The sequence below is a fragment of the Trichechus manatus genome, unplaced genomic scaffold, assembly GCF_000243295.1.
Source record: "Trichechus manatus latirostris isolate Lorelei unplaced genomic scaffold, TriManLat1.0 scaffold00066, whole genome shotgun sequence".
Lineage (NCBI taxonomy): Eukaryota > Metazoa > Chordata > Mammalia > Sirenia > Trichechidae > Trichechus > Trichechus manatus.
In genome coordinates, this window is record NW_004444002.1 from 626,395 (window position 1) to 635,416 (window position 9,022).

Genomic DNA, 9,022 nt, shown 5'->3' on the forward strand with positions numbered 1-9,022 from the left:
ACTCAACCTTGGGTTCCCTATCACCAGTTTCCTTGTCCCCTTCTGCCTTCTGGCCCTTGTCACTGGACTCCTGTACCTCGTTAGTCTCATTTGGTTTTACTGGGCTGTCCACTCCCAGGCTGAACAGTGAACCTTGGAGGTAACTTCACCACTGAGCTAAAAGGGTGTGAAATTGCAGGATTCTTGGTGACATTTTAATTTGGGGAGATTTGCACAATCTCAGATGTACATAAAATGAGATGAAAATATTTTTGTATCACAACATTTAAAATTCACATCATTCACATTTATTTAAAACGTGACTACACTGTATTAACTCTAAATATGAGGTCCTATGACACTAGCTGTTCCAAAACTTGCTTTTTAAATTTCAGTTAACAGTATATTTTGGACATTATCTCATGTCAGTAAATACACTTTCACCTCTTTCTTTTTAAGGGCTGTGGCTCATTCCGTTATAGCAGGGTATCCTAATTTATTTAACCAGTCCTTTGTATTGATGGCTATTTCCCCCCAGGGGTACGGTCTCCCTCCCCACCTTTCTGTCATCAGATTTGTCCTCAGTTCTAGGGATCTTGATAAATCTCTGTAGTTCTCAATGCCGGAGACTTGAAGGCAGAGTGAATCAAGCTTTTGCCCCTTGGGGACTACCCAGGCAGTGGCAGCCCTGACCAAGGGCCCCAGAAGTCACTTGCCTTTTTCTCCTCCATGCACACTTGGCTCTGTCACTGAACTGGGCTGGGCTGGTGTCACAGGCTGGGTTCTATGGAAGCAGATGCTGAAACAGAGTTGGAGGTGCAAGCTATTTAGTTAGGGGTTCATATGTGTGAGGAGTCCCTGGTTGGTGCAAATGGTTAAGTGCTCCACCACTAGTTCAAAGTTTGGCAGTTCAAACTCACCCAGAGGCGCCTAGAAAGACAGGCCTGGTGACTGATCTGCTTCTGAAAGGCCACAGCCTTGAAAACCCTATGGAGCAGTTCCACTCTGCACACATGTGGTCACTGTAAGTTGGAATCAACTCAATGGCAACGAACAACAATAACAACAATACCCATGAAGTGAAAGAGAAGGAAGCAGTCCTGACAAAGACAAAACCTCGGCCAACCTGGTGAGGAGCTCTGGAGCAAGGATTGTTCGTCAGAGTCATCCTGTGTAGGGATGAAATGGCTTGGCCTTTATACCACTGCCTTGCTCAGTCATTGGTTGCAGGCTGCCCCTGAAGGGCTTGACTTGGGATGAGCAGCTCTCTGCAGCTAAGGCGGACTCTGAAGGAGCTGACAGCTGGAGGTTGTCACTCCCCACAGCTGGGCAGCAAGTCCTTCCTTGAAGGGGACATGGGCAGCGCATCTCTGTGTCCACCACATCTGGTCTCCGTCTTCTCCCATGTGCAGTAGGCTCCTCTGGAGGTCTGGCAGCCTCAGAGAGTTTGTATGTAGGGGGCTTTGCAAGCAGAAAGGACTTGCTGTCATGTAATGTAAGGGTGACCAGACAGAGTAGCAGGCAGTGCTCTGCTGGGACGCAGACACTAAGCTAGGGACTAGGTCTGGCAGCTGGGTATTTGCATACATTGTGAGGATGACCGTGTGTGTGTGTGTGTGTGTGTGTGTGTGTGTGTGTGTGTGTGTGTGTGTGTGTGTGAGAGAGAGAGAGAGAGAGAGAGAGAGAGAGAGACAAATGGATGTTACATTATGTTTTTACTACCTGCTTGAGGCAAGTAGTGACACTCAAGGAATTCTACTTGTGGATCATAGGATTACAGATAGACTCTGAGGGTTAGTTTCAGTCATTATCACTCCCAGCTTTGTTTCCTCTGCAAATTGGATGAATATGCCCTCCATGTTTGCTCATGACCTGCCATGACTGTCTTTAGCCCCTGCTTTGAAAACAAGACATCAGGAAACCATACTTTTAGTTTCTGTCCACAGCATGATCTGCCCCTGTCAGGGTGAATTTGAGCAGGAGCTAGGCCCTAGCCCAGACTCTCTGGATCAGGTCTCTGGAGATACAATCCGGGCACTTGCATTTGAACAAGTTTCCGAGATGATTTTGATGAATAGACAGAATAATTGGCTGCTAGGTAGCACTTGTTGCTTTAATTGGTCTCTCAGCTCTTCTTGTGTAAGAATTTGGTTTCTCCAGTCAGATTGTTGGCTCCAGGAGGAGCACCATAACTTCTAATACGATGAGCTGGTGGACACTTAGTAGCAGCTCAATCTTACTTTGCTATAGCTTGCCCAGTTTGTGTGCCTGTGTGTGTGTGTGCACTCCATCCTATGAGCACTAGTGGGAATCGCTAAGCCCATAGGTTAGGGAGTGTGTATGTGTGTGTGTTTGCATAGGAGCGAAGAATCAACTATAGCAATTCTCAACTTTTATTTATAACTTTTGCTGTTTTTTTGGTATGTATAAAATCTCACACCCTCCTTTCCATATAGTTTGAAATTTCAAAAGAAATTAAACATCATGACTAAAAGCAAATCAAAGCAATTACAGTACTGAATATGCTTTTTCAAATTTTACATTTGGATGTTTCCCGTCTCTCCAAAATGAAAACTATAGTAAAGTATTACTAATTCAATGAAATTGAGGGGATTTTGGAGGAGTGAGAAATATGAGTTGATGAATGAAGAAATGAACTTTTATGTCTTATGCTAACTCAGACTACCTGTTGTTGTGGTTAGGTGGCGTCGAGTCAGTTTCAACTCATGGTGACCCTATGTACAACGGAACAAAACACTGCCTGGTGCTGCACCATTCCCACAATCGCTGCTATGTTTGAGCCCATTGTTATAGCCACTGTGTCAATCTGTTTCGTCAAGGGTCTTCCTCTTTTTCACTGACCCTCTCCTTTACCAAGCATGATGTCCTTCGCCAGGGACTGGTCCCTCCTGATAATGTGTCCAAAGTACATGAGACGAAGTCTCGCCATCCTCACCTCCAAAGAACACTCTGGCTGTACTTCTTCCAAGACAGATTTGTTCATTCTTCTGACAGTCCATGGCATATTCAATATTCTTTGCCAACACCGTAATTCAAAGGCATCAATTCTTCTTCAGTTTTCCTTATTCATTGTTCAGCTTTTGCATGCATATGAGTTAATTGAAAATATCATGCCACACCTTAGTCCTCAAAGTGACATCTTTGCTTTTCAACAGTTTAAAGAGGTCTTTTGCAGCGCATTTGCCCAATGCAATACGTTATTTGATGTCTTGACTGCTGCTTCCTTGGGCATTGATTGTGGATCCAAGTAAAATGAAATCCTTGACAGCTTCAATCTTTTCTCCATTCAACATGATGTTGTTTATTGGTCCAGTTGTGATGATTTTTGTTTCCTTTATGTTGAGGTGTAATCCAGACTGAAGGCTGTAGTCTTTGATCTTCATCAGTAAGTGCTTCAAGTCCTCTTTACTTTCAGCAAGCAAGGGGTGTCATCTGCATATTGCAGATTGTTAATGAGTCTTCTACCAATTCTGATGCCACATTCTTCTTCATATAGTCCAGATTCTCAGAATATTTGTTCAGCATACAGATTGAATAAGTATGGTGAAAAGATACACCCCTGGCACACATCTTTCCTGATTATAAACCATGCAGCATCCCCTTGCTTTGTTCAAACGACTGCCTCTTGGTCTATGTACAGGTTCCGCATGAGCACAATTAAGTGTTCTGGAACTCCCGTTCTTCACAATGTTATCCATAATTTGTTATGATCCACACAGTCGAATGCCTTTGCATAGCCAATAAAACACAGTATAGGGTCACTATGAGTTGGAATTGACTCGATGGCAACAGGTTTGCTTTTTTTCTTACGGTAAACATCTTTCTGATAGTCTCTGCTTTCAGCCAAGATCCATCTGACATCAGCAATGATAGCCCTCCTTCTACATTCTCTTCTGAATCTGGTTTGAATTTCTGGCAGTTCCCTGTTGATGTACTGCTGCAACCACTTTTGAATTATCTTTAGCAAAATTTTAATTGCATGTAGTATTAATGATATTGTTTGATAACTTCTGCATTCTATTGGATCACCTCTTTGGAATGGCACAAATATGGATCTCTTCTGGTCAGTTGGCGAGGTAACTGTCTTCCAAATTTCTTGGCATAGATGAGTGAGCGCTTCCAGCATTGCATCCATTTGTGGAAACAGCACAATTGGTATTCCGGCAATTCCTAGAGCCTTATTTTTTTGTTAATGCCTTCAGTGCAGCTTGGACTTCTTCCTTCAGTACCATTGTTTCTTGATCATATGCTACCTTCTAAAATGGTTGAACACTGACCAATTCTTTTTGGTACAGTGACTCTGTATTCCTTCCATCTGCTTCTGATGCTTAAAACGTTGTTCAATATTTTGGCCTTCGATTCCTTCAAAATTACAACTCGAGGCTTGAATTTTTCTTCAGTTCTTTCAGCTTGAGAAATGCCAAGCGTGTTCTTTCCTTTTGGTTCTCTATCTCCAGGTCTTTGCACATTTCATTGTAATACTTTACTTTGTTTTCTCGAGCCTCCCTTTGAAATCTCCTGTTCAGCTCTTTTACTTCATCATTTCTGCCATTCACTTTGGCTACTGTACATTCAAGAGCAAATTTCAGAGTCTCTTCTGACATCCATTTTGATCTTTTCTTTCTTTCCTGTCTTTTTAATGGTATTTTGCTTTCTTCACACATGATGTCCTTAATGTCATTCCACAACTCGTCTGGTCTTTGGTCATTAGTGTTCTATGCATCAAATCTATTCTTGAGATGGTCTCCAAATTTAGATGGGATGTACTCAAGGTCGTATTTTGGTTCTTGTGGACTTGTTTTAATTTTCTTCAGCTTCAACTTGAACTTGCATATAAGCAATTGATGGTTTGTTCTGCAGTTGGCCCCCTGGCTTTGTTCTAACTGATGATATTGAGCTTTTCCATTGTCTCTTTCCACAGATGTAGTCAATTTGATTCCTGAATAACTAGAATATGCCAACTCAAACTTTTCCCAAATTTCTTATAATGAGTAGGTAAGAGATATTATTTCTTGATATCTATTTGTTTACAGACGCCCTGGTGGGATAGTGGTTAAGATCTTGGCTGCTAACTAAAAGGTCGGCAGTTTGAATCCTTGGAAATCTTATGGGGCAGTTCTATTCTGTCTTATAGGGTCTCTATGAGTTGGAATTGACTCGATGACAATGGGTTTTTTTAAAATTTTTGTTTATTTACAAAAAAAATTTTTTAGAATTCTAAAATACGGTTTATTTTCTTAAGTAGGTTAAATATACTGCATGATATCAGCTGTATAGCCTTGGGCAAGTTGCTTTATTTCTCTGAGATACTTTTCCATCTGTAAAATAGGAATAATAATGTACTGGCTGATTGTATGAATTAAATGCAGTAATGCATGTAAAAAATTACCATAATACCTGTTACCTAATCACTGCTCAATAGATGTTAAATGCTATTATTGTTTATAATAATAATAATGAAATCTGTATCCTCATTTACAATCCAACTTGTGTGACCTTGACCAAGTCACCGCACCTTTCTGAGCTCTAGTTTCCTCACCTGTAAAACAGGGACAGTAATACCTGTTTCACAGAGTGGTTATGAGGATAAAATGAGATGTGTGTGAAGAGTGCTTTGTAAACTGGAAAGTGCTAGACACATTACCCACGAATACCAACTTCTAAATTCTTATAATGTTTATTTGCTTAATAAATCCTTCTTCCAAAATAGCAACTATATAAACTCCTTTGCAGTTTAGATCGACTTAATATAGATTCTGAATGAATGAAAGCTAACAGCTAAAGATTTGGATGGAAGAAGATATAATTTTTAGAATGTCCAGTAGGGGCATTATTGGGGGGCTCTTGCTCTGTAGGCTATAATAAAGGTCTACTCTTTAGCTAATAAAAATAACTTACTCAGTTGATGAGCAAATACTCTAGCAGACAGGAAGAAGATTAGCTGTGACCTTAAAATTTGACAAGGTCGCACCCATGGGAAAGTGGATGCTTATCCTCATCTGGAGGAGACTAATCTCTTGTCCTAAAAGGACTTGTGGTGGGTGGCCAGTGAGCTTTGGAAGAAAAGCCATTCAACATGAAGATAACCTCCATTGTAACCTTCAGGCAGTCCCTAGAAGCCTGCTCATACAAATCCTCCCAGTTTCCCTTTAGCATTTTAGAACTCAGAGGCAGTTTCCTGTGAGAAATGAATGAAAACTTTGAGAGGGTAAGTGAATGCCTGGCAGCAGTATTCATCCAGAGATAGAAATGTCAGACAATTCATGCTTGAGATGACATTTAGATCTATAGATCAACCAAGGACATGGTACAGTCAAGTTGATTCAATGTCATTATTTATTCATTTAATAAAGATTTGTAGCAAAGACTCTTTTAACCAAAATACTCGAAGAATGGATTTTTCTGGTCAACTAAGGGCTGACCATTATACATATAACTGTGAAAACGTAAGTGTTAAAATTGATTTTCAGATTAGAATACTAAAAGCCTAAAGGAAGGGGCTATTTGTCCATAAAAATAGCACTTTTAGAATACAAAATAGTATTGCTAATTGTTCTCTTCTTCCTTCTCAGAGAATACTGAAGTTTTTTTTTTATTTTTAATCCATGGCAAATGGGAAAAAAGTAACAATTTTATGAATTCCTCAGCTTGCAACTCCTGTACATATACGTCTTAAGCATTTTTTTCTGGAAATGGTTTATTTTTCTTAAACTGAGACTTAATTTTAAAAACAAAACACCAAAATTCAGTGAACAGGTTAGGTTTAGGCTTTGTAGACATTTTGTACTTTGAAAGATTGGGGTTTTGCATCTGTGGGCAAGCCAGGGGTTTGATTTAAGTGGCTCTTTCTTTTTTCTTCATGATTATTTTTATTTATACAAGTAATACATTTAGTCACAAAATCATGGGAAAATACAGAAAACTTCCTAAATTTGGGAAATGCAGGTCCAAGATGCTCAGAAAACTTCACCCTGACACATTATAATTAAACTAGTATAACCTAAAGATGAAGAAAAAAATTTGAAAACTTTTGAAAGCAGTCAGAGAAAAATTACATGTTAGATATAAGGTAATAACAATTTGAAAGCCTGAGGTTTTCTCATTAGAAGTCATGGAGGCCAGAAGAGAGTAGAACAACAATTTTAAAATGCTGGAGAGGAAAAGAACTGTCAACCCAGGATTCTATATGTGGCAAAAATATCTTTGAAAATTGAAGGCAAACAAAAAGACAGAGGGAAATCATAGAAAACTAAGAATTCATCATCAGACGACTTGCTCTCAAAAGCTGTGAAAGGGATTTCTTCAATCTGAAGGGAAATGATACAAGAGGGAAGCTTGGAACTTAGGAAGAGCAACAGAAATGCTAAGTATCTGGGTAAACCTGATAGCGTATTTTTGTCCCCTTAAATTCTTTAATATATGTATGACTTTTGAAATAATACTACCGTCTCAGAGGGTGGGGTTCAGTTCATGTAGATGTAATATATATGACAACTGTAATACAAAGATTGGCAGGCAAAGGGATCTATATGACCGTAAGGCTTCTACATTTTACTAGAATTGGTAAAATATTAAGTCTAATCAGACTATGAAATGTTGAGTATATATATTTGTTATCCCCAGAGCAACCAGTAAAAAAACAATTCCAAACCCACTCAAGAGAAAATGGATAACCTGAGTAGTCTTCCATCTAGCAGATATGAATAAAGTAGCTAAACACATAAATATAAACATATATGTGTGTGTACACTTGTATTTGTGTGTATATATATGTATACATACATATACATACCTACATATGTTACATGGAGCCCTGGTGATTCAGTGGTTAAGAGCTCGGCTGCTAACCAAAAGGTTGGCAGCTTGAATCCATCAACCGCTCCTTGGAAACCCTATGGGGCAATTCTACTCTGCCCTACAGGGTCGCTATGAGTCAGAATTGACTCGACGGCAACAAGTTTGATTTTTTTGGTTTATACATTACACACACACACACACACACACACACACACACATATGTACATATATATGTAGGTTTGTGTATGTATATATATTCACATGCAGGTTTTTGTGTGAATAAAAGTATTCATTTCTCTTGGGTCGATACCTAGGAGTGGGATGGCTGGCTGGGTAAGTATGTCTCTCCCAGCCTGCCTCCTGTCACCACGCCCCCACCCCAGCAGGATCTGAGCAGGCCTCCACAGTACCCCTGGGGAAAAAGCATGAGGACTCACAAGTGTCTGATCCTTCCCCCTGTCTGCTGCAGGGACTACTCCTCCACTAGCTGCCCCTCCAGCCCTAACATTAATCCACAGCTGAAGAGACGTGAGAAGCAGGACTCCCTAGACCCAGTGGCCATTCTGGAATATTCAGGAATGGCCACCCCTATAGCTCCTTTGTGTAGTAAGAAGCCCAGCCCAAAAGGCCCCCTCTTCTCATTGTCATAGCCCCTTCCAGGCACCTCTTTGCCCTCATTGTCCTCAGCCCCTTTCATTTTGCTGACCCCTGCTTTGATCCCACTCTCAGACATTGACATGACTGACCTGTCCAATAGGCCTCCAATTCCTTCTGCTCCTGCTTCGTCCCCCACACCACATGTGGACAGTGAAACAAGAAGCCCGGTCCTGACTCACCTGATCTTGCAGCTGCTGCTCAGTCCCTTCCTCCTTCATGTTCAAGCCCACTTGGTGGCCCCTCTGAAGGGGGAGGAAAGAGGCCCTTTGCATCCCAGGGCCTCGGTCACAGCTACAACAGATACCAGTTCTGCCCTTTCTACTGCTCCCACCACCTGCAGAATGGAACCACCTACACCCTGGAGTGTGGATTCTCCTATCTCCTTCTCACAGAGCCCCCTCCAATCAGGGACCCTAGCACCTATCTCGCCACTGGCTTGCTGATCACAGCTTCAGCATGTCTGCAGGCTTGGCTTCCTATCCTGCTTCTGACTTTGTGGTCATCCCCATGGACTTGGCCTCTCCTCTTGGGGCCTTCCACTGACTCCAGTGGGAGCTTCTTCCCATCT